The following is a 25,301-nucleotide window of genomic DNA, read 5'->3' as shown; positions in this document are numbered from 1 at the left end:
ATATATATATATATATATATATATATATAAATATATATCTTTGATAAACACAACATGTAGTTTGTTATTTGTTCCTTACACCTGTTTCAGTGTTGTGGCCATTTGCCTGCTCTGCACTGGATGTTCATAGTGCATTTGGATGTAGAGCCACAATGGTTATTCAAAGAACCACAATATTACATTACATTAAAACTATATATATTTACACACGGACATGCACCTAAACACTAAAAAAAACCCTTCAAACTGAAGGATAGCCTTGGTATGGACATGAAAGCAATTGCATGCCCAGTGATCTTCATTCATGTTACTTATCACATTCTCAATGGCAGTCCTCAAGGATTCCTTGGTGTTGGTGTAACTGGCAGTTGGTCTCCCTCTTGATGATGTCACTGACATTGTAATACTCCAGAATGTTCAAATCATGAAAGCTAGCAGATTACAAGATCCTGACTGCTTTTTTCACCAGCCTCTCCAGTGTAGTGAGGGTCATGTGAAAGGGAGAAGAGTTCTGTTAGAGCATGTTCTACTTCTCTTGGCCACCTTCATGATCTGAGGTTTTACTACCATCTCTAGCCCTTCAGTATGGGCAGACACTTTGACCCAAAGCGCTACAAGAAGAAGTGAAGGGCCATGATAAAGCATTCATTGTTTATGACCCCTAGAACCATTGGTAACAACAAGGATTTAGTGGACCTCACCATGAGTATTAGTAATTTATTAGGTACCTGTGAGACACCAGTTATGCTTCCTGTTCACCTGGTACTTACTGAAGTTCTTCTTGGAGATTAACCCGAGCAGACCTTGTTCAGGAAACTCTGACTTGGTTATATAATTCTCCCAACTGGACTATTCTCTCCTCATCTCATGAAATTGTACCTATTGTCCTAATGTACGGACTCCACCACTTTGACCTGCTCACTGACATCCCTCATCAAATTGCTGATTTGTAAAATTGATGTTTTGGACCTTCTGGTTGACCTCTGCAAACATCCTCACAAAATCTGACTACAGCTAATATTTTCTCTCCTGGACACAGATAGCATGTTCCCACCAGAGGCCTCCACCTCTTTCTTAGCCTTGGACATGAAAGATTTAACCATGCTCTTGAAGCTGACAATATCCTTCCTAGTTGCTAAGGTTGGTAGTTAGAGCCATGTGAATTGCATGTTCATTTACCGATGTGTCAGATTGGAATCCACCCGACTGATACTTATTGATGCATCTGGAAAAGAAATTTCCTCCGTTTTTAACAAGACATTTAAGGGTTTGCTTTCATACTAAATCTGATATCAGCCATAGAATAACTTCACATATTTTTATATTACACTTCAAGTAAAAGTTTCATAAGTTTTAGTGAAATAAGGTTTTCATCTGTTTATTTATAAAGGATTCTGTGAAACCTAAAGAGTTGAACAGAACCATTTAAGAATGCATTGCTGTTGAATTGAGTAGGTTTTAACATTTATCTATATAAATATCGACAGATTATTATTATTATTATTATTATTATTATTTGTAAGATAAAATATTTGGCTTTCTATTATCTCTTGTATGAATTTCATTCGATTTAGGTTCCCCTCCACCCCCTTTTAGCCATAGTGGCACTCAGCACTTTTCTGCTTGACCAAAAAGCAAAGGTCATTCACACAAAACAAGAGAGGAATACAAATAAATCAGGCACTAATGCAATTTAGCCGTATTATGGATCCTTTGTCTTTTATTCCCCGCCAAAACTGTTACACATATTTCTATTCACTTTGCTTTACCTTTATTCCGTCTTACTTCGTTTTCTTAACTTTTTATGCTCATCTTACATTTTCCTGGCCTTTTAATGTTTACCTCTGTCTAGTTAATGTTCTATTTTCCTGTTTATTTTTTTTTCTTTTGTTTCCTATCCTCTAAATGTCTATATTTGAATCCCCCTTGAATTTTTTTATTTCTTGATTTTTTCTTTCTTTTTCTTATCTGTTTCTTTTGACCTCTCTCTTTCCTGACATGTCCAAAGTTTTCTGAACATGCAGCTTATTTCTTTGAAGGTTGTTATTTAAATATGTCCGCTCACTTCCTTCACAGAGTATAATGCGCCTTAATATTCTTTTACATGCTATTTTGGATCAAGAGCAGGAAGGTAGGTTCAAACCCATCAATAGCTTCGTATTTTAACTGGTCTGTGTCCACTCGAACATCTGAACAAAATATACCGAGCAGTGAAGTTGGTCTTCTTCGGCTTATATCCTCTAAACCTTTTCCCTCCAAATGATAACCATTATTCTTATGGTTTTTTTCTTCCCTTCTTTTTCTTAAATCCTTTGCTGACTTGATTATTGTTTTTCTTATTTTGGCCCTCTTGAATTTTTCTCACCAAATGACTCATCAATTCTTTACATAATTTTTTCATGCTCCAACTAAAATACAAACAAGAAATGAAAAATAATTAGAAAAAAAATGGAATCTAGCATAGAACAAATTCAATCTGCAACAACAACTTCCTTAACAAACTCAGTCTCTGTGATAAGAAACATCCTTATTCTAAGTTTCTTCAAGGCAGCGAGCTGGCAGAATCGTTAGCATGCCAGACAAAATGCTTAGCAGCAACTCACCCATCTTCATGTTCTGAGTTCAAACTCCAATGAAGCCGACTTTGCTTTCATCCTTTCAGGGTCAATAAAATAAGTACCAGTTATTCAGTAGGGGCACTGTAATCAACTTATCTCAGCCCATCTCAGCCCTTGAAATTGCTGGGCCTGTGCCAAAATTTGAAACTGTTATTTTAAGCTTCTTCTTTTCTTAATTACAGGAATGAAACTAATTAATAATCTACTCAGATTTTGTGTCATTCCAAGCAGGTTTGATTGCAAGCTTGATTATATATTATATACATACTAATATAGTGTCTAATTAAACACTTTTTTCATTGAAAAATTGTTATGGAGGGATTTTTCTTTTTCTCTAGGTAGATGACAAATTAAAGAGGGAGTAAAATTAACTTTATTGGTTGTACAGTATCTGTGTGACAGATTGAAACCATACACAGAAAATGTAAAACGGACTCAAACATTTCAATGTAAGATTATAATGATGAATATTATAATTGCAAATAGTTTTAATTTGTCTTCTTTTGATATCTTCATTCTAAATCTCTGGCAGCTACATTTCCATTCACTAAATACTAATACATATTGATACATGATGGGCATTGCCCTGCTGATATACAGTTGAAGATCTTTATTTACTGAGGAAATATTAAATGATACTTTCACATTGTAAAGAATAAAAATGTTGCTTTTGTAGGGATTTCATCGAAACCTTATCAGAAGTAATACACAGTTCTCTGCCATTTTAGTTTAGTAAACTGTGTACTGCAATCTGCCCCAGCCCAGGTCATGCCTGCCACACTTCCTTCATTGCCCTAACTCCAACCCTACAAATATTTTTAAAATAATCTTTCCCACCAAAGAACTATAATCTTCTAGTTTCTTTCAAGTCCAATGTTTTAGAAATACAAGCTGAATATTAGTTATAGGCACAGATGCAGCTGTGTGGTAAGAAGCTTGTTTCCAAACCACATGGTACTTGGTTCAGTCCCACACTGTGGTACTTAGGGTAAGTGCCTTCTACTATAGTCTCAGGTTGACCAAAGCCCTAGTGCAGTTGCTAGACAGAAACTGAAAGAATCCTGTTGTATATGTGGGTGTGTGATTGTGTCTGTGTTTGTCTCTCAGTACTGCCTGACAACCGGTGTTGGTGTGTTTGCATCTCTAACTTAACAGTTCAACAAAAGAGACTGATAGAATAAGTACCAGTTTTAAAAATCGAAAACTAAGTAATGGGGTTGATTCATTCAACTAAAATTCTCCAAGGCAGTACTCCAGCATGGCCGCAGACTAATGACTGAAAACATGAAAAAGTTAAAAGCTAAATGGTTAAAGATATTAATAGCATTAGACTGGGAGATCTGTAAAGATTATAGCTATTGCACTACATCCAACAAGTTTTAACCAATAATAATAACAATATCGAAAAGATTCTAAATGGTCACTCAATCTCCTGTAAATGCAGCCAAACCTCCCTCAGATCACAGCCCTGTTATCTTAAACAAAGTATATAGTGGCCAGTGTAGTTCTTTATGTAGCAGTAGACTGGTTGGTCATGACTGGAATCCTTTTCCTCATGGGTCTGCTTGATTAGGGCTAATCTGAACTAAACACCTATACAGTATTTACTTTTGACGCATATTTGTCATATGGGCATATAGCGTAGTGGTTAAGAGTGCGGGTTACTAACCCTAAGATTCCAAGTTCGATTCTTGAATAATAATAATAATAATAATAATAATAATAATAATTATAACATCGAAAAATACCTTAAGAATGAGAAGTCAGGTTCGAAATTTCCCCAAGACACCTGATGAAGGCTGGAGGGTATATCAGCTGAAACGTGCTAACAACAAACAAGATGAGGACAAATATCTGTCAAATGTAAATAATGTAAATAATGTACATAATTCCTCATTTCTTAAATATAGAACTAAACACCGATAGCCAAGAAAAGAAAGCTATGTTCATTCAAACTACTAGAAATAACAGTTAAATTTGCCTTAGATCACATACTACCATCTTTAATTTTGAACATATTAGATAATGTCTTCCTCTAAGGAAATTTGCGCATAGGTTAAGATTTCTCTTTTATGATATTTGTATCAGTGATATACAGTTTCTTGAGTAGGTGTGTGTCATAATGGTTAGGGTATTATACTCACAATCGCTAGATCATGGGTTCAATTCCTGGAGCAGGTAGTGCATTGGTTTCTTGAGCAAAACACCTCATTTCCCATTGTTTAAGTCCACTCATCTCTAAATGGGTCACCCTGTGATGGAATAATCTTCCGGCCAAGAGGAATGTTGGCCTGTTCACCTAGTCAGTGGGGCGGCATCATTCAAGAGCTAACACAATGCAAAGTGCATTGTGACCAGCGATGTATAACATCTGATCATTTGGTCGATACCATAGTACCATGATATATTTTTGTACTACATCCCTCTTTGTTTGTGATGGCTGCTTCAAGAAAACCCCAAAAAAGAAAAACGATAAATGAATCTGAGATAAATGAATAATAGAACATATTAAAAGAATCGGTTTCATTCTGAGACCCTAAGTTACCCTGAACATTGTGGATGGTTACTAGGGTAACTGACCCATGTTGTCACAGATCATTTTGTGGTAAGCATTACATGGTTCACAATTGAGCAATTGAGCATACTATTTTATTCTCGATAAATGAATGATGAATCAGTGATAAGTTAGGATAAATGTATTGCTTTCTCTGTAAACATTTCCCAAATGACTCTTATTCATATCTGTCTTTCAGACTATAAACTCCATTTAAATCTATAAACTCTGGTCCTTGTATATTTGTGTATTTAATATAGATCAAATAGATTGACAAATGGTATGACCTTGAGCAAAATATTATACATTGCTTAATTATCTTTCTCTCAATTCTGAATCCAAATTCCTTTGTGATTGTCCTTGTCTTTCAGGATTGATATAATATATGCTATATACACACTGCAGTTGATTCAATTTGAACCTGTGTTGTAGTATTATTTATCATATCCAATATACTCAAAACTGATGACATACTGAATGATATTGCTTTGTCTACTTTCAATAATTTAGGTGGCTGAGTTAAGAACTGAAATGACCAGTTTGAAATTAAAGGGAAATGATGTCTCACCATTAGCATTATGAAGCTAGCATGGCCAAATTTCATAACTCTTAAACGGTCCACTCGACTAAGCTATAAAGAGGAACCACTTAACAAGCAGCAGCCATTCAGTAAATATCAGTAAATGTTTTATTAGAATGTAAAACAATACTTTCTATCCTGCTTTACATTCTGAGTTCAAATGCCATTAGAGTCAACGTTATTTATCCTTTTGGGGGCGATAAAATAAATACCAGTTAAGCAATGGGGTTGATGTAGTCAACATAGCCCCTCCCCCCACCAAAATTGCTGGTCTTGTGCTGAAAATTGAAACCATTATTATTATTATTATCATTAAGATGGAAACCTGGCAAAATCATAAGCAATCCATCTGTATGTTCTGGGTTCAAGTTCCACTAGGGTCATCTTTGCCTTTCATCCTTTTGAGGTCAATAAAATAAATACCCTTATTTACATTATTTACATCTGATGAATATTTGTCCTCACCTTGTTTGTTAACACAACGTTTCGGCTGGTATACCCTCCAGCCTTCATCAGGTGTCTTGGGGAAATTTTGAACCTGGGTTCTCATTCCTAAGGTATTTTTCGATGTTATCATAGTTATTATAATTATTATTATTATTATTATTACTATTCAGGTCCCTGCCTGGAATCGAACTTGGAATCTTGAGGTTAGTAGCTCACGCTCTTAACCACAATGCCATATGGCATAGTGGTTAAGAGCACGGGCTACAAACCCCAAGATTCTGAGTTCAATTCTAAGTGGTGACCTGGACAATAATAATAATAATAATAATAATAATAATGATAATAATAATAACATCGAAAAATACCTTAGGAATGAGAACCCAGGTTTGAAATTTCTCCAATACACCTGTTGAAGGCTTGAGGGTATATCAGCTGAAACGTTGTGTAAACAAATGAAGTGAGGACAAATATCCATCAGATGTAAATAATGTACATAATGATTTTCCCCATTATGTTATATATAAACTTATTGTCTATACTTTCTGATTTTTATCGTATTTTTCACTTGTTTCAATCATTAGATTGAGGCCATGCAGGGGCACCACTCTGAAGAACTTTTAGTCAAATGATTCAACCTCAGTACTTTACTTTTTTTTATAAGACTGGTGCTTCTTTTGTTGGTGTCTTTTTGCCAAACTACTAAGTTACAGGGATGCAGACACACTAACACCAGTTGTCAAGCAGTAGGGGGAACAAACACAGACACACATACATACTTAAATAATACATACATACACTCATGCATACATGTGTGTGTGTGTGTGTGTGTGTGTGTGTGTGTGTGTGTGTGTGTGTGATAGGCTTCTTTCTGTTTCTGGCTACCAAATCCATTCACAAGGCTTTACTTGGCCCGAGGTTATAATGGAAGATACTTGCCTAAAGTGTCATGCAGTGGGACTGAATCAAGAACCATGTGACTGAGAAACAAGCTTTTTACTTACACACCATACCTGTACCTGTATCACCTGTGCCTATGTAGCAATATCTACACTTAACCACTATTAATTCCTTACTTAATTTCTCTAACTTTATGTAGGCATCTCAGTAGAAATCATTGTATTCAAAGAAGCCCATCAAATGCAGCCTTTCGTCCCAACATTGTTTCTGCCCTTTTTATAATTATTTTTCACCTTTGACCTGATACACTTACCTTTGTCAGTAATGAAGTTTTGTCATCACTTTCCTGTATAAATTTTTATTGAGCAATTTCTGTTTCCTAAATCTTGTTTTTTCTCTCTCTCATTGATTTCATTGATTAACTTTCCCTAATTTATTCACTACCTATTCCATTAATTTATTGTTTCATTAATTTGCACAAATATAATTGGAATTTTTACATTTTTATTTCTCAACACTTTCCTATATTTTTATCTACCAATAATCTTTTTTTTTTGCCCAGACTTCCTTCTAACTTCAAGTATCCCTCTCTCCTTCTACACCTTTCTGCCTCTCCCAACCCCTTTCCCTCAACTAAACCATTATCAAACTATTAACTATTTCCTTTACTATCTACTTAATTAATATACTAACAAATTTTAGCACAAAACCAGCAATTTTAGCGGCAGCAGTGTGGAGGCGGTCGATTTATGTCAACTCTTCCCCCTCCTCAGCATTCAACTTGCTCCTACTTTATTGACCCCGCCAAATGGATGAAAAGCAAAATCGACCGAGGTGGAATTTGAACTCAGAACATGAAGTGCTGGAAGAAATACTGCTAAACATCTTGTGCAATATTCTATCCGAAAGCACTAATAATTCTGTCAGCTTGCTGCCTTAATCTATTTATCACAATAATTCTTTCCCATGTTTGTTTTCTGTCATAATCAATCCTTATATATATATTCTTTTATTCTTTTATTCTTTTATTCTTTTATTCTTTTATTCTTTTATTCTTTTATTCTTTTACTTGCTTCAGTCATTTGACTTTGGCACTGCTGGAACACCACCTTTAGTTGAGCAAATCGACCCCAGGACTTATATATATCATTCGTCGTTTAATGTCCACTTTCCATGCTAGCATGGGTTGGAAGATTTGACTGAGGACTGGTGAACCAGATGGCAACACCAGGCTCCAATCTGATTTGGCAGAGTTTCTACAGCTGGATGCCCTTCCTAACGCCAACCAATCTGAGAGGGTAGAGGATGCATTTACGTGTCGCCAGCACGAAGGCCAGTCAGGCAGTACTGGCAACGGCCCCGCTCAAAACGGTGTATTTCATGTGCCACCTGCACAGGAGCCAGTCCAGGGGCACTGGCATCGATCTCACTTGAATGTCTTTACATGTGTCACCGGCACAAGTGCCAGGAAGGCGTCACTGGGCTGCCCCAACAGGTCTTCACAAGACGAGATACATTGATCATGGTTCTATTGCTACTTAGTTATATAGTACGTAACACTATCGTGAAGATGCGTGCTCTTGTGGTTAAGGTGTTGGACCCATGATCGTAAGATTGTGGTTTCAGTTTCTAGAACGGGCGACATGCTGTTTTCTTGTGTGAAATACTTCATTTCACATTACTTCAGTCTAATTAGCAGCCAAAAATGAGTAAGTAATCCTGTAACTGATCAGCGTCCCATCCAGTGGGTAAATACATATATATATATATATAGTGAGAATTTACAAAGAAACAAAATACGAAGATGGGTGTGTAAAGAACAAGCAGATGGATTAGTTTAATGCTTGGGAAGTGAGAAAGTCTTTTATGTTTCGAGCCTATGCTCTTCGACAGAAAGGAACACACGGAAATAAAATGCAGGTTTTGTGCTAAAATTTGTAAGTATATTAAGTAGATAGTGAAAGAAATAGTTAATAGTTTGATAATGGTTTAGTTGAGGGAAGGGGTGGGAAGAGGAAGACAGGTATAGGAGGATAGAGGGATTATTGAAGTTAGAAGGATGTCTGGGCAAGAAAAAAAGATTATTGGTAAACACACACACACACACACACATATATATATATATTCCATGGAAACTGGGAAATCAGCCATTCTTGTAAGTCCATAGGACTTCTGAAGGGTGCTCACATAATACCACTCCAACATTTTATTTCATGAGTATCAGTAAGAGGAACATTTTTAGTACATCGTTAATTGATAATGTAATTAAAAAGTATTAAAGCTGAATTAGCCACACCACTGAAAAGAAATCCATTAAGGTCAAAATAATAACAATAATAATAACAATAATAATAATAATAATAATGATAATAATAATCCTTTCTACTATTGGCACAAAACCTGAAATTTGGGGGTGGGAGATAGCCGATTATATCGACCCCAGTGTTTTCACTGGTACTTAATTTATCGACCCTAAAAGGATGAAAGGTAAAATCGACCTCAGTGGAATTTGAACTCAGAACATAGCACCGACAAAATACTGCCGAGCATTTTGCCCAGCATGCTAGCAGCTCTGCCAGCTCTCTGCCTTGATGATAATAATAATGATAATAGTCTTTTCTACTCTAGGCACAAGGCCCGAAATTTTGTGGGAGGGGGCCAGTTAATTACTGGTAATTAATTTATCAACCCCAAAAAGATGAAAGGCAAAGTTAACCATGGCAAAATTTGAACTCAGAACATAGCAGCAGACGAAATACCACTAAGCATTTTGCCCAGCATACTAACATTTCTGCCAGCACACCGCCTTAATAATAATAAAAATAATGATGATGATGATGATAATGATAATAATAATGATGATGATGATGATGATGATGATAATGATAAATAATAATAATAAATAACAATAATAATAATAACAACAATAATAATAATTCTTACTACTATATACAAAAGGCCTGAAATTTTGGAGGAGAAGGCTATTCAATCAAACTGACACCAGCCTTAGTGGAATTTGAACTCAAAACATAAAGAGCTGGAAAAAATGCAACAGAGCATTTTATCAATCACAGAAACATTTTTTTGTCAGCTTCTCCATCCAAATAGCATAAGGTATTTATTTAATTCTCCATTCCGTTTACAGTGGTCACCCCATAATGTCATTGAATCATATATAAGTACCCCTAAAAACAATGTTTTCTTGTAGTGTATGTTTGAGACAATACTGCCAGTCCTATTTAACCTCAGCTGGTCTACTGTGGCTGCTTATAGCAGTCAGACGTTTGTTCTCTGTAGTACTGCCATTTTTTCTAGCTTGAGGAACTGGACCACAACAGGCAGGAACCATCCTCAAAGAATACGAACTAAGCACAGGCATGGCTGTGTGGTAAGACGTTTGCTTCCCAACCACATAGTTCCAGATTCACTCCCACTGTGTGGCACCTTGGGTGAGTCTTCTATTATAGCCTCGTGGATTCTATAGACGGAAACTGAAAGATGCCCATCATATATATATGCATATGTGTGTGTCTTCATTTGTGCCCCCCACCACCACTGCTTCACAACCAGTGCTAGTCTGATTACATCCCCGTGACATAGCAATTCAGCAAAAGAGACTGATAAAATAAGTAGCAGTCAAAAATAAAAGTAAACACTGGGATTAGTACATTCAACTAAAATTCTTCAAAGCAGTGCTCCAGCATGGCCACAGTCTAGTGACATAAAAGATAACCAATAATTGACACTGACCTTTCAATTTGACCAACAGCATTCTCTAACATTTTGTTTGCAACATTAGTTATATCATAATTGCTTTAATTATTTTACAGTGATGTCTGTTGTCGTAAATCTTTAAAAAACAAAATAGATTAGTTTCTGGACAGTTATCTCTTTAGGAATTAAAAATTAATAAACCAATGTCTAATATGAAGTAATTCCTCCATTACTTGTTGTTTATCTCATCAGTCAGGGAGATCTAAAATTTTAAACATTTCAACCACTTTTTTCTATGGTGGTGTAGTTTTTGCACCTACTTGAATTATTGTTTCCTAACTTCTTAAAAACAATTGGTGTGATTTGGTGGAACTTTGGTACCAACTGTTGCAAGTTGAGTCACCAGAGATCACAGTAACACTCTCACTGACTGTTGTATCCTCCATCTCCAATACCGTGGTACTGCCACGATATTGTGACGAATGGTTTAGAAGCACTGTACCAGTGTAGTGATAGTAAATAGGATAATGATGCAGCCGTAATAACAGCCCAACTATCCAACAATCACTTCATGAACCAACACACGATGTTCCAAATGAACTAACCAACCAACATCTGACTTCATTGCAAACTCAACTCAAACTAACACACAAACTTCACTCTGACCACTAATATTTATAATCGCTTGGTCCAGTCTATTTCTTGCAAGGGGGCATCGTGAGTCTCATCACAACACTGATGCAAATGATAATGTAACCACATATAAGAAATACTATTCTAACTACTATAGTGTTTCACAATAGGTGAAGGCACATGGCTCAGAGTGTCAGGCCCACCATCATGGAGTAGTGAGTTCAATATCCAGACCAGGCTATGTATCATATTCTTGAACAAGATACTTTGTTTCATATTGCTCCAATCCACCCATCTGTAGAAATAAATTGCAACATCACTGGTGCCAAGCTGTATCAGTCTTTGCCTTTCTCTTGGGTGTCATAAAGGGCATCGAGAGGAGATGTTGGTATGCATGAGCGACTGCTGGTTTTCCATAAACAACCTCACCTAAACTTGTCCCTTGGAGAGTACGTTTCTAGGTGAAATTCCATAGTCATTCATGACTGAAGGGGGTCTAATAAAACTAATTTGAACAATAGTGCCATTTAGGTACAACAGAGAAATACCACATCATTGCATTATGATCAAGAGTGACAAGAGAGTATATGTCACTTAGTACAGAACAAGCATTACAAGGCACATTGCTCAAAGAGTACATCTTTATTCAATTTTCTGACCATCATTTGTGTGTGTGTGTGTGTACATATGCACATGTATATCCACTCACATATGGTGCACTTACACATAGTTTCCACTTATATTAAACTCATGGTATTGGAAAACCTGACGTTATGGTCGAAGCACTTGCCCAAGTTGTCACACAGTTGGATTGAACCTGAAAACATCTGGGTACAAAATGTACTTTGTAATCATGCAATGGAGCAATATCTGTGTCAGACACACACACGTACACATTCATCTTGTGCAAATAAACTGTTGGCAAGGTAGGAACAATCATGAGATTCATACAAACATATATGCATAAATTCATCAGTTTAATAAAGAATCCACTTGAAAAACTTTTGTAGAGCTTCATCGATAAGCCCTAGGGACATCTTCTGCAGAGAATGCAAAATCCACAGTGGCAAAATATTCATAGGGAACAATCTCTATAAACTGTACATAGTGTTTATATCTTTTCATATATATGTGTGTGTGTGTGTGTGTGAGTATATGGGCATGTGTATGGACATAGTTTTGCCATGTAGTTAAGAATTTTGCTTCACAACTAGAATTACATGAAGGGCAATGTATCCCTATGAATTGCTCTGTCACTGAAATGGGCTTGTAATTCAGTTGAGTGAATAACTAAAGACTCATCCTTGAAACTCACTGAGGTCCATGTATGTATATGTTTACTCATGTGTGTCTGTTATGCTGTGCATGTGTCTACAATGTGCAGCTGATTTATTTCAAGAATGCTGTTTTGCAAATGCGAGGCTGTTTTCAAAACATATAGTGAGTGTATGAATTTTAGATTATCTCTTATCTATAGGATTTTGTTTATAAAACAACAGGAAACTTTTTCACTAAAATAGATCCGTTGTTGACATAAATATATAAATATATCCAGATCAAATCTGCCAATAAACATGCATAGAATTGTAATAATTTCTGTTTTCTGTACAAATCATTTTGCAAAAAAAAAAAATTAAAAAAAAAAATTGCATGTGTAATTGAGAAACAGAGATGTGTGCACAACTGGCACATTTTCATTGGTGGATATTTGTTGTCACTGATGAGAAGGAAGGCAGGTTAATTTGCCTTTGATGAGATTTTGAAAGCAGAGCAGTCAGATTCTAAAGGACATGCCATAAAGATTTTAATCTTGCTGTCTGCTTCAGTTTCAGCCTCACTGACTCTCAACCAGATATAATTCATCTTCTCCATATAATCTTGCAGAGGAACTGACATATAAGTCTCTTTCTAGCTCTGTTTCTTTGTGTGTGTATCTGTAATAAAATTTATGTCTTTGTGTATAATACGCATGTGCACACACACACACACACACACACACACACACATACAAGCATATATAATTGAGAGAGAAAGAGAAATCTACTTACATGTCTAAACCTATTTATTTGTCTTGTTTAAAAGCTGGCAACTGTTGGGTTGTATCTACATAATCTAAGTCAGTTCCTTTTTTTTTTTTTTTTTTTTTTTTTTTTTTTTTTTTGTAGTTACTTTGTTTTCAGAAGGGTAAAACAACCATGTCCTGCTTGTAACCTTAATGTTTTGCATGGTCTGTGGCTGGGTGCCCTTCCTGATACCAACACCTTTACATAATGTACAGGGTACATTTTATCTTGGTACCATCACCAAAGGAGTTATCATGCCCTAGATATATCATCATCATGTGGTGTACAAGTTCACTTTGTGATCACATGATTTTGGGTTCAGTCCTATTCCGTGGTACTCAGGGTATTATATCCCTGGGTCAACCAAAGATTGGTGCATGAATATTGTAGACTGGATCTCTAAAAACACTTACATCCAGCACTTTTTTAAAAACGATACAACAATATTTGTTGGCTTAAATATTTTTCTTTATTAAATGGTAATTAAAAATTTTTCTTTATCAAACGGTAATTAAATTGTCCATCTTAAACTGCCTGGATCAAACCACCATGATTACATTCATTTTAAAGCAAGTTATGAAGTATGTAATCTGAGGTAATATACTTTAGTCACTTTGTCTACCATTTGTTTACAGCTTGAAATACAGGTACAGCATCAGTTTTTCAGAACCTTTGGTTCTAAGGCCTTTCCAGACTACTGTTTTTTTTTTGTTTTTAAGTAGGGATGGTCACTTTAGTCAACTTACTCTAGATTAAATAAATATTAAATTAATTTAGATAATTCAATGAAATATAGGTACCTGTACACTAATGTAATTTAATGTAAATGTAATGGTTCCCTAACCATAAGTGTCTGGAAATTCAGACCTGGCAAAGAAAGTGAAATCACAGCTGTAACCTACACCAGTGTCACATAATCAGCTCATTTAAAAAGTACTTTTGAATCATCAGGCGACATACCGTGCTTGAGGAGACCTATTGAGTCAAGTAAATCAAAATCAAATCAAATCACAATCAAATGGAAATTGTAGTTGTGGCCGATACCAGTGCTGGTGGCATGCAATAAGCACCATTTATGTGTGGGTTCCTCATGCTAGTGACCCGTAAAAAGCACCATCCGAACATGGTCGATGGATGAAATTATGCCAATAATTCACAACACATAAAAGAAATAGCATAGATAACTGCCTTTTGCGTTTTTGTAAATAATTGGTTATTATGAAGTTATTATTAAAGTTTTGTAATCACAACTGCTTGGTTTCCTATAGTGGACAAACAAACAAACAAAAAAACAGAGCTAGAAATGGCAAAATGTATTGTCACTTGCTAATATATCATCCACCATTTCTGTTTTCTAAAATGTATTGAATAAGATATCCTTGCACTGAAGACAAGTAAAGACTAGCAACAACAAGGTCATGTACATGTGAAACGGTGCTTTAGCATCATACATACACATGTGCACGTGCACATAAACACACAAACATGTCTGTAGGGAACAGAGAGAATTCTTTATTCTTCATTTGTGGATTTACAATGCTACCATTGGTTTCATGCAGAACGCATACCATCACAATTCTCAAGCATTCCACTAAAACATGTTGGTAATCCGTCACCATTTTGAATAAGGCTTTGTAGGTATGATGTAATCAGAAACCCACACACATTCAGGTGTATAGGTAGGTCTCTCACTTGAAAAACAAGAAAAGGTTAGCGTCAGAAAGTGCACCTGGCTGCAAATCAACACCTTGATAACATATTGGCTTAATCCCATGCTAGCATGGAAAATTATGTGTGTGCATGTGTGTGTTGGTGAGTGTGTGTATGTATGTATGTCTGTGTGTGTGAGCTTTTAAGTGACTTCACAATTTGAATTGTGGAATCAATATCTATTCTTTGGGTCATGTTGCATCCTTTAGTAGGACGCTTGATTAACATTACCCCCTTTTTAACCACCTAAAAATGATGACCAGCTATTGCTTGTTATCATTTTTTGAGCTGGAGTTTAACTTTATGATACACAGGTATCCCTTGTTCTCTTAGTTACATATACACCTGAGAAAGCAAGATAAGCTTCAGCTTCAGACAAATGACTCTGTAGGCTTGAGACACAATTTCTTTTAAATTTTTATTTTCGTGTACATACATATCCATCTCTCTCTCTATATATATATATACCTAAATATTTCAATAATCTTATGCACTTCTCATTCAGACCAGTTCACTTGCTCAGTGTGTTGTGTTCAGATGTTGATCAAGTATTTTTGTTATCTATTCATTCCTAATAGAATTATCAATCTTATTGACAAGATATTTATGATTATCACAAAATTATTACTCATTATCTTGATTGTGATTGCTGTTATAATTCTGTTAATTATTGTTGATATTGTTATTGTTGCTGATATTATTATTATTATTATTATTATTATTATTATTATTATTATCATTATTATTATTATTACTATTATTATTCTGTGACTATGAACAGCTTCAATAAATCCCTGGCCTGACAGTTCTGTGGTTGGTGGGTACGGCTGGTTTGATACATAAACTCTACAGGTATGATTGCACTGTCAGCTAGGCCTTTGTCCAAGACATGTGTAGATCTACAACGTACTTCAGTCAGCACATTTTAACATGTGGATGACTTGTAGACTTATGTTTTTTTTTGCTGATGGTGCATGTAGAATGGATCCAGCTATCAGCCAAATCTTTCATGAGTATCGACCCTCTGCCTGCTTTTCATTGGGAAATGTAAACAATCTTCCTCTATCTTCTGGTGGTGATGGTGAAAATATTGTATGGGGACAAATTTCAAAGGATAGAAAGCATTTTTGCTTTTGACTATTTTTTCTCATATAAGTCCTTTAGCTACTGGAGATAAGGTCAAACAATTGTCATGCTAATGAAGGCTAATGAGCCAGAAACATGTCCAAAACTGTTTCCTTATCTCCAGGCAATAAGCCTCTCCTTTTCTTTCATGGTATTCTTTTCTTCTTTTATTCTTTTACTTGTTTCAGTCATTTGACTGCAGCCATGCTGGAGCACTGCCTTGATGGGTTATAGTCAAACATATCTAGCCCAGGACTTATTTTTTAAGTCTAGTACTTATTCTATCAGTCTTTTTCACTGAACCACTAAGTTACTAAGAATGTAAACACATCAACACCACTTATTTACATTATTTACAGTCGACAGATATTTGTCCTCATCTTGTTTGTTGTTAACACATTTCGGCAGATATACCCTCCAGCCTTCATCAGGTGTCCTGGGGGCGTTTCAAACCTGGGTTCTCACTCCTAAGGTATTTTTCCGATGTTATTATTATTATTACTATTATTATTATCATTATTATTCTTATTCAGGTCATTGCCTGGAATCTAACTCGGAATCTTGGGGTTAGTAGCCTGTGCTCTTAAGCACTAAGCCCATGGGCATAAGAACCCAGGTTCGAATATTCCCCCAGGACACTTGTTGAAGGCTGGAGAGTACATCAGCCGAAACGTTGTATTAACAACAAACAAGACGAGGACAAATATCCGTCAAATATAAATAATGTAAATAATGCACATAATTCCTCATCTCTTAAATATAGAACTGTATCAACACCACTTGTCAAGCAATGAAAGGGGAACAAAGACACAAAGACACATACTGACATATACATGGTGGGCTTCTTTCAGTTTCCATCTACCAAATCCACACTACAGCTTTGGTCGGCCCAAGGCTATAGTAGAAAACACTTGCCCAAGGTGCCACACAGTGGGACTGAACCCAGAGCCATATGGTCGAGAAGCAAGCTTCTTGCCACTCAGCTATTCTTAATTCCTGAGATCAACTCTCTTTCTCAAGTGGAATTGGTCTTAATTGTCATTTGGTAATTATGATACGTTTTCTAGAGGAGGAAATGATATTTAATGAATGAAGAATTTATGTTATACGGCATTTGACATGCCTCTATATTTGTCTGTTCTTCAAATTCATGCCACTAGTCACTTTGATTAATTTCTTTGGGATCATTTTCATTTAATTATTGTTTCTCTAGACTAGTTATCTTCAAATTCTACTTGAAAATAAAAGTCAGGTGGAGAAGAAACATCGATGCCACCCTTTCAGAAATTTACTCAAAAGTTGATGAGAGTGGTAACAAAGACCCACATGAAATGGCATGCTCTCAGCATGAGCTAGTAGTCTGGAAACTGGAGACCACAGCTGTAAGAGGGCCTGGATTAGTAGAGTTTATTCTTTACCTCTAGCAGATTGCCAACTTATTAAAACATCTCATTTCATTTCTTTTCAATGCCTGTTATTTTCATAATCAATTCTCTGTAAAACTCCTTAAAAAAAAAACCTCATTTTATTTTAGTTTATTTTTTATGATATCCCTTTATCTGTCTTATTTGTTGCAAATAAAAGAAACATAAAAAAAATATAACAAAAACAATCATTATCATTATTATTGTTGTTGTTATTGTGACAGAATTTGGTGGAAATTTCTCTGCAAGCATAGTTTGTGATTCAGTGATATTCTTCTAGCTGGTGCCATTTCATAATCATCGTTAATGATTTTGGAAATCCATGAACACTACTTCTTCCTACATTCTTTATTTTAGTATTTGCAGCTACATGTTCATGATTGCTAGCTTAAATTAGTTACATGCTATCATCCCCACCACACACACACACATGCTTGCACACATACACACACACATACACACACACATGCAGTGAATTCGGTACGATACATCAGAGAAAGCATGAAAGCAGAGAGCTCAATTGAAATTGAATAAGTTATAACAACATGGTATTATTAGATTATTCTATTTATATTTGATCAGTAACGAGACTTGATTTGGTAGGTGACAGAGAAATGAAGGAAATTATAAGTATGTGTGTGTATATCACATGTATATATATATGTCTATATAAATAGAACCTCTATCTATCTATCTATCTATCTATCTATCTATCTATCTATCTATCTATCTATCTATCTATTTATCTATCTTTCTATAAGTCTCTCTATCTGTCTGGCTGTCTCTCTATCTGTCTGTCTATCTATTTATCTATCTATATGTCTCTCTTTCTATCTATCCATCTATTTATTTATCTATCTTCCATCTATCTATCTATCTATCTATCTATCTATCTATCTATCTATCTATCTATCTACTTATCTATCTCTATCTATCTATTCATACTTGCATTCATAATTAAGTACAGGGCACCATACATAATGTTTGGTTGAACATCCTTTGCAAGAAATCCAAGTTATCCACATAACAAGAAGCAAATTACTGTGGTAAGAAACAAAAGTGAAAGAAATCTATTTACAAGTTTCTTAAACATAGATATCTAAAGAAAATGCGAGCTACTTTGATTATTTAAAAACCCATGTGATCATTAGTTGCTCTGTTTATATGATATATATATATAAACATATTCTTTGTGCCGGAGGCACGTAATGCGCCAGTGGCACGTAAAAAGCACCCACTACACTCTGAGTGGTTGATGTTAGGAAGGGCATCCAGCTGTAGAAACTCTGCCAGGTTGGAGTCTGGTGTAGCCATCTGGTTCACCAGTCCTGAGTCAAATCGTTCAACCCATGCTAGCATGGAAAATGGACGTTAAATGATGATGATGATGATTTGTAAACTGACTTTAGTCATAGTAACCTTAGTGGTTCTCAAACAGGATCCAAATAGTCCCTGAGGGTCCATAGACAAAAAATGATTGAGAACCCCTGATCTAAATTATAATCACCAACATAGTCAACTAAAGCCCAAATCAAATATCAGCCAGAAAAGGCATCCTTAAACTTGACATTAGAATATATATATATATATATATATATATATATATATATATATATACATATATGTATATATATGTATGTGTGTGTGTGTGTGTGTGTGTGCATATATATGTGTGTGTGTATATATATGTGCATATATATATATACATGGATTTTTGGGTATACATGCATTTTGAAGTTACCTTACGGAGTGATGACCATGCACTGCATAGTTACATGTTGCCCTTTGCCTAGGCATAGCACCCATTCAGCCACCCTGCTAGGGATACAGTGAAGTTAAGGGAATGCAGAATGGCAGATTGTGAAGAATCAGTGAGAGAACTCAATCGAACCATTTATATTGATGCTGAGTGGAGAAGTCTTAAAAGATCAATGGTCAGGGTCACCAAGCTCTCTCAAGAGACAAACAGCAATGCGTCCCTGGGGATAATGTCCATTGTTATGTAATTAATCAGCAAATGAAAGATTCATTATGACTCAAGCTTCCAATAACATTGAACATTGAATGGTGACACAGAATTGCAAGAATCCTTGTAAAAAGCACAACCAGATGATGATGAAGTACATAGCTTTATTGTTTCCTTTATCAACAGATTGTTGGTCCAAAGCATTTTCATAAGCTTGTCCTAAATGTCCCTGCTTCTTTCCAGATTGTTAATTAGCGTTTGTTTCTTATGTTTTGAGTAATATAAAGCTTCCCTTTCCAAAGTTCCAAGATACTCTGGTAGCTGAAAAATTTGGAAATGTGCTTTATTTTCCGATGCATGGGTTCCAGGAAAATATGTCCTATGTATAATATGATACACAAGACAGGCAAAGGGTTAATATTGTCAAAGACTTGTAAGATAGTCTTTTTTAGATTTTGTTTCTCAGAAGACTGGAAAGTGTCATACATTCAAAGCATAATACAGGGTGTTGAAAAAGTCTCTCCGCAGTGAATTTTTTGAAGGCACCATCAACACCGCTTGATATTGCTCAAATATTGTCTATCCATTTGTAGGGCCAACTCCCTGAAAGTGAAATTAATAATGCGTACTTTCAGCAAGATGGGGCTACGGCACATACTTCGAGCATCACAATGGCACTACTTCAAGGATTTTTCAGTGAAGGGATTATTTCGAAGGGACTTTGGCCACCAAGATCACCTGATTTAACATTGCCAGACTTGCTTTTCTGAGAAGCAAGTAAAGGATCAGTGTACAAGAACCACCTAAAAACCATTAACAAGCTAAAAGACACAATCATAACCTTCACACGGCCCATGCCGCATCAGACTCTCCAAGATATATTTCAAAACATGTAGAAGAGTCAACTTATGTATTGAAAATGAAGGATGACACTTTCAACACCGCTTATAAAGTTTTTTAAAGTCTTGTAAATTCTAATATATTCTTTTGTAGTCTTATATCATCTGATAAATATTTATTTTGCAACAAAATATTTATTGTGGAGAGACTTTTTGAACACCCGGTATAAGGACAATATCATCACATTGCCATCAAACAACAACAACAATGACAATAATCCTTTCTGCTATAGGCACAAGGCCTGAATTTGAGTGGGGAGGGGCATAGTCGGTTACATCGATGCCCTTCCTAACGCCAACCACTCAGAGAGTGTAGTGGGTGCTTGTACATGCCAACAGCACAAGAGCCAGTCAGGTGGTACTAGCAATGGCCACGCTCAAAATGGTGTTTTTTACGTGCCACCTGCACAAGTGCCAGTAAGGCAACGCTGGTAACGATCATGCTCAAATTGTACTATTTATGTGCCACTGGCACGGAAGCCAGACTACTGCTCTGGCAATGATCATGCCTGGATGGTGCTGTTAGCGCTCCACTGGCTAAGGTGCCAGCCATCGAATTTGGTATAATAATAATAAGAAGAACAAGAACAAGAATGATGATGCTGATGATAATAATAATGATAATAATAATAATAATAATAATAATAATAATGATGGTGATGATGATAATCCTTTCTACTATAGGCACAAGGCCTGAAATTTTGGGGGATAGGCAAAGTCGATCACATTGATCCTGGTACTTTATTTATCGACCCTCAAAGGACGACAGGCAAAGTTGACTTCGGTGGAATTTGAACTCAGAACGTAAGGACAGACTGAATGCTGCAAATCATTTTGCTTGGCATTCTAACAAATTTGCCAGCTCCTTGTCTGTTATTAATAATAATGATAATGATGATAACATTAATACTAATAGCGATAATGGTAATAATAATAATAATAATAATAATAATAATGAGGGAAAATTAAAGGTTTCTCTAGAGTGGTGTTCAATCTAAATCAGTTTTACATCCTCTACTTAGTGAAAATGGAGCAATTAGAACTGTCTTTGTTAACGCCAAAAACTGTTAATGTCTTAATGATTAAAGACAACTGCCATCTCTTGACTGCAGCTGGTGGCCATGTGGCAAATAATCTTGTGAAGAGAAATTTATCATTTCCCCCACTAGAATAGCTCTCTCGTTTTAGTAAAGCTAAAATTTGAAGATTAAGCATTGAAAGATATTATACATATCTATAAACAAGAGATTGTAACTAGTGTCAAAGATATTGAAGAATGTCAAGGCGGCGAGCTGGCAGAAACATTAGCACTTAGCGGTATCTTGTCTGCCATTACGTTCTGAGTTCAAATTCCGCCGAGGTCGACTTTGCCTTTCAGCCTTTCGGGGTCGATAAATTCAATACCAGTTACACACTGGGGTGGGTGTAATCGACTTAATCCCTTTATCTGTCCTTGTTTGTCCCCTCTATGTTTAGTCCCTTGTGGGCAATAAAGAAATAAGAAATGTTAGCTCATTGAGCAAAATGCTTAGCAGTATTTCGTCTGTCTTTATGCGCTGATTTCAAATTCCGCCAAGGTTAACTTTTCCTTTCATTCTTTTGGGGGTCGATAAATCAAGTACCAGTTGTGTACTGGGGTCGATCTAATTGTCTGGCCCCCTGCCTCAAAATTTCAGGCTTTGTGCATAGAATAGGAAAAATTATTCAAGATGGTTTTTTTGTAAAATGACCAAAAGAAAACCATGACTGATTAATCATTTGGCCTATCAATCAACCAATCAAATTTATCATTTGGCCTATCAGTCAATCAAATTTATTAAAGTCCTTTTGTCCCTATTTGTGATCTTGTCAATGACACAGCTGTTCTACACTAGACCTAATAGAGAGGCCATGTCATTGATGAGGCCACAAACAGGAACGAAGGAATTTGAAAACTAACATTTTTTAACAATTATTCAAGCAAAAAATAAAAGATCAACATATATACACAACAGTATATGTGTTTGACTGTTTGATGGTGTAAATTCCTTGTTATTAATTATGGAATTTTTCACTCTGCAAAATTTCATTCTCTTATATGAACAGGTATACACAAATGGTGTGTATACATGTTTACCAACACACATGTATCACCAACACACGTATGGTAGTGTTAGTACCAAATAGCAATCCTTATATCCTACTAAATCAGATGTATGGCAAGAATGTTGTGATAATGTGGTATTTGTCTTGAGAGAGAATCTTGTATAGACAACACAAAAATGTCAGTAGCAGATGAAAGTTGCTCACCATCAGTGGATGAATATTGCAGTACTATAACATTCTTGGAATATATCTATGTTAAGTAAGAAATAAAGATACATATACGTATATGTGTGGGTGTATATGTATATAGATATATCTATCTATCTATCTATCCACACACACACGCACGCACACACACACACACACATGCACACAAATACACACACACAATGGATTTCTTTCATTTTCTCTACATGAAATCCACTGACGGCACTTTGATCAACTTGGGGCTAATGTAGATGTGTAAGTTGCCATACAGTGCAATTGAACCAAAGACTCCATAGTTGGAAGGCAAGCTTCTTAACCACTTAGCCATTCTTAAACTCTGGCACAGTTGATAATAGTTTTACTATGCGAAACAAAAGTCTGGAAAAAGAAAATTCTTTTCATTTTACCAAAACTTTGGTTTTGTTACCAAAATTGATTATTACAACTCCTTTCCAATAATCTTTTGACAAATGCTAGAAACTTTGAAGATTATAAAACAAAATTATACCCACAGTGTTACTCGGATAAATTTCTTTAAATAAGGGAGAGTGCATGATACATATTAAGAAATGTGAATTAGTAACTTTAAAAAATAGGGACAAACTTTTAAAAATGTAATATCTTTATTTGAGAAAATTAATCTTGATTAACAATCTTCAATTCTCAGTCATAACCAGTCTCACAGTTTACTGCTTTGTACTGTGGAAAACATGAGAAATTTTGCACACTAGAATAAAGTTACAAAATATGGAATGCACTGTCAAATCTATAAAGAAAATTCAAGAATGATTTACAGTTTCGAAATGGAATTGAAATCTTTATATCCATTACGAGGTAATATTTAATCCCACAAAGGCAGAATCATTAGCACACCAGGTGAAATGCATAACAGTATTTCATCTGCCGTTACGTTCAGAGTTCAAATTCCGCCGAGGTTGACTTTGCCTTTCATCCTTCCAGGGTCGATTAAATAAAAAGCAATTAAACACTGGGGTCGATGTAATCGACTTAATCCCTTTGTCTGTCCTTGTTTGTTCCCTCTATGTTTAGTACCCTGTGGGCAACAAAGAAATGAATATTCAATCCCACTTAGACGTAGATATTCTATCAGAGCAAACAGTAATCCTTATGAGAGAAGTATAGTCTATTGTAACAGAACATCCACATATAAGTAGGGATAAATATTATGTCTATGTAGTAATATTGCCTCTGTTACTAATATATATTTTCTATCTATTAAATTTAAGCATTATTATCTGAACCTAAAATAAAATACTTTTAAAATCATATGAGTACAGTCATGAAGAAAAGCAACTAAAATGCAATCCCTTCCAAGGATCTCTGGATATTCAACAGGATGTGTTACTTGAAGATCTGGAAGTCTCTCCAGGTGGACCCACTACTTCTCCACATTGAGAGGCCACCGTTCTACTACTATGGACTATGTGATTAGAATCACAAGACAGATTCTTCAAGTTAAGCCAACCAGCAGAACTTGGGAGAGGTGAGGACGTAAATATTTGGATAATATCCATAGTCTCGGTTAAGGATGCTTGGGAATCCATCCAGAAAGAGTAATGATAGTTACTTCTGATAGGAGAGTTATCCAAGGACTCTACCTAAACGGCCCTCCCAAGAGCAGTGAGCAGAGAAAATTGAGGTATGATATCATATTCTAATATAGGCCAGCAGATTGGCAAAATCCTCAAATTTGCTTGTGCCTCTCCAAACATTCCGTTTTCACTCATGATAAAATACAGAATTGATTGTTCGATCTAATTTGTGGCAAACATTTTTCATTGCTTCAACTTCTCTATCTTTGATAGAAGGTTGCAACACTGATCTTTGTCTATTGTTACAGCCATAGCAGATGTCCATATGAGAACTATTCTTTGGTGATATCTGTCTGGGAATTTTCCATCATGAGTCAATTTGCTACATCTGATGAATAACATCCATGTTTTTTGGAAAACTTATGGATAATCTGTGACATCTATAAGGAATGTCTTGCTTCATAAAATGTTCAATTTATGTGTCTCAGGTCGTGTCATGCTGATGATTTCTAATAAGAATGAAATGGTACTTTACAGGATTATATATGATTAGAAATTTTAAGAACTTTGTAATAAGTCAGAAAACAAAGGCTAAATATGTATATTCTATGTATTTTCTTCCTTGATCTCAAATTTAAAATTCCAACTTCTACTCTTGTCAAGATTCGTTTGAAAATGATTTTCTTCTTTACAATAACTACCCACCGGGAGCATACCACACAATTTCAACAACATCTCTTCATTTATGCACTATTCTTTTTTCTGAGAACTGATGAATTGTTTGAGCGCGCGCACACACACACACACACACACACACACACACACA

At 35.6% G+C, this 25,301-nt stretch overlaps 1 protein-coding gene across 1 annotated transcript in view; it reads left to right on the top strand.

Annotated features, from left to right (window-relative positions):
* LOC106883766 (zwei Ig domain protein zig-8) overlaps positions 1–25,301 on the top strand; it is a 319,834-nt gene that overhangs the window by 248,366 nt on the left and 46,167 nt on the right. The window lies entirely within an intron of this gene.

Source organism: Octopus bimaculoides, chromosome 12 (assembly GCF_001194135.2).
Source record: "Octopus bimaculoides isolate UCB-OBI-ISO-001 chromosome 12, ASM119413v2, whole genome shotgun sequence".
Taxonomy (NCBI): Eukaryota; Metazoa; Mollusca; class Cephalopoda; order Octopoda; family Octopodidae; genus Octopus; species Octopus bimaculoides.
This window is presented reverse-complemented; position numbering and strand designations above follow the sequence as displayed.